Raw genomic sequence first — 2,733 nt, 5'->3', positions numbered from 1 at the left:
TTCTCTTCTCTTCTCTTCTCTTCTCTTCTCTTCTCTTCTCTTCTCTTCTCTTCTCTTCTCTTCTCTTCTCTTCTCTTTTTTCATTTCTTTCCTTTTCTTTTCCTTTTCTTTTTTCTTTTTCTCTCCCCTCCCCACCTCCCTTCCCTCCCTTCTTCTCTCTCTCTCTCTCTTCCTCCCTCTTTTTCTCTCTCTCTTCCTGCCTCACTCACTCCCTCCCTTCCCTCTTCCTTTCCTTCTTCCTGCACACCTGCTGTCTGTTTTCTCAGGATACTGCATCTACAGACAGACTGACTGTATTTCAGTTCATTCTCTGACTCCTGCAGCAAGGGATGGGCTAAGGACCACCTCTTTCACAAATCCAGATGTGCAAATACAAATGATAGAGAAAAGCAAGGTGAAAAACTTCAGCTTATTTATGACAAACAAGTTTCAGCCAATGTTCTTTCTCTGTTTCCTCTGACTAGTTACCAAAATGAATGCATGAGACAGTAAGTCAGTAAAATGCCAACAGGTAACTTTTTGTCCATGCTGAACACAACACAGTAGGGTATTATAGAGCAGGGAGTCATGCATATTTGGAGGCAAAGGCCAAAATGGCCTCTTCCTTCCCTTCAGAGGCTGAGAAGCACTATGGCTGCACTCGATCTTATAGAGAGGGTATATATCTCTTTATGTATCCCTTTTATAACCAAAACAATAAAACCCACAGTAGAAACAGCAGAATACCTTTCAAAGGTACCCTGCCAATGTTCATACACATCTCTACCTCCCCAGTCCCCGGCAGCAGTAAGAGAAGTGAAGGCAAGGTGTTGCTTATGAAGTTGAGCATGTTACAGGGTAAGTAAAATTCCCCTACTGACTCATCATTTCTCGAGCATGTAGTATCTGTATAACGAGTTGGCCAGAATTGCAGCACTGCATATGGCTTTTTCACACATGAACACATTTTTTATCACATATTTGTTTGAATGAGGATATCAATTTCAGAAAACAAAGTACAACTCTGGCTTGAAAAATAGCTGTGGGAAGTACAAAGACCTCCAGTTTTGCATTCTTTTATAAGAACCATTATCCAAAGTTCAATCAGAAATGTGAGAATATATATGTAGCTTAACACTGCAAAGTTCAGTATATGTTAAACAGAGTGAGGACTTTGCTAAGGCAGCATTGTTCTCTATGTGCTAGTGGTCATAAATAGAAAATATTCATGCCAGCCTTCACATTAAGCATTTTTTTTCTATTCCAGAGCCTTGAAGCACTATACAATGGGCTGGTTGGTTTGGGGTTTGTTTTTTTTTTTTTTTTGTTATTTTTTTGGTTGTTTGGGTTTTTTTTAATGGTCTTTCCATCTTGGAAAGAGAGAAATCATAACTACATAAGAGAACATGCTGGTTCAGGTGAATCCCTCAGGTTTTAGAAGCAGTAGATGAGCCTCAGAAGTACCTCGGAGACTTGAGCATCCAAAAGATAAAGCACTAGGATAATATTTGTTAAAGCCACTTCTGCATTGCTTTATATACTTATATATATATATATATATATATATAAAATGAGTGGTCATTAAATGGCTGGGGACAACAGGTGGAGAAATACCACTACTTAAAAGGAATGAAATACAATAAGCATTTGTGCTGACTTGTTCTCCATCTCTACCTTTCTTTCCATATCCCAGCTCAGAGTGAGGGGCTGTATCAGAGGGATGCCTGGGCAGAGTGGTCACAGTGATACCTGGCTCTATCTAAAACCTCACTATACTAAGACTGATTGTGGCTTTTGTTCTGGGATTAAGGAAACTCTCTAGCACTCTGAGGTCTAACTAAACCCGCTTCTAGCAGCAAATGACTTACAAAGTCTGAGTATAGAAAAATGCTGGGATTCTGGCAGATCTACAGAGGGACACAGAGGGGCAATCCTTGGCTCACACTTTGTGTAATTCCTGAGTGCTCTTATCTTAGTGTCTCCTTGTTGCACTGCCTGTGGAAGGGCACAGCCATTTAGAAATCAGAACTACAGCTAAATCCCTGTTGTTGAAAACTGTTGTAGACTTCTGTTTCTTTCTGCACCTTTCCAGACTGACACAAAATGTTGGGAGAGCATTAGAGTGAGTGGGAAATATGTAACAACTTTCTTGCACACCACCCTTAACTAAAATGTACAAGGTACTTACAGGAGGTGGGAGCTATGAGGAGGTCCTCTCCAGGCCTGCACTCCCAAGGTGGGAGGTTTGCAGGACACAATGATGACTATCTCTGGCTTCCTGTGGTGGGCAGTTCTACATATAATGCCCCAAAATTCTCTACCTAACTTGTGGCAGTGTCCCCACTGCTCTACGTTTGGCAGGGACCATCCTTGTTCAGGGATCCTCTCCTCACTCCTGAGGTAACCCAGCCAAGCAGAACACATGGAAAGTAGGAGACCAACAAACAAACCAACCCAGCCATCCAGAATAACCCTAAAAGCCAACCCAAAAGTTCCTCTTAGGTCTGAACCAATTTTACTTCATGTAAATTACTGATGTCATCTACCTGCACTTGTGCAAAGCATTTGACATTGTCCCACACAAAGATGATCAGAGAGCTAGAGCTGCTCTCCTGTGAGGACAGTCTGAGACAGCTGGGGCTGTTCAGCCTGGAGAAAAGAGGGTTCTGGGGTCACCTTAGAGCAGCATTCCAGTACCTAAAGCAGGGCTATCAGAGTGCAGGAGAGGGACCTTTTACCAGGGCATGTAGCAAC

This window comes from Parus major, chromosome 2 (assembly GCF_001522545.3).
Source record: "Parus major isolate Abel chromosome 2, Parus_major1.1, whole genome shotgun sequence".
Taxonomy (NCBI): Eukaryota; Metazoa; Chordata; class Aves; order Passeriformes; family Paridae; genus Parus; species Parus major.
The sequence above is the reverse complement of the archived record's forward strand: the minus strand, read 5'-3'. Positions refer to the sequence as shown.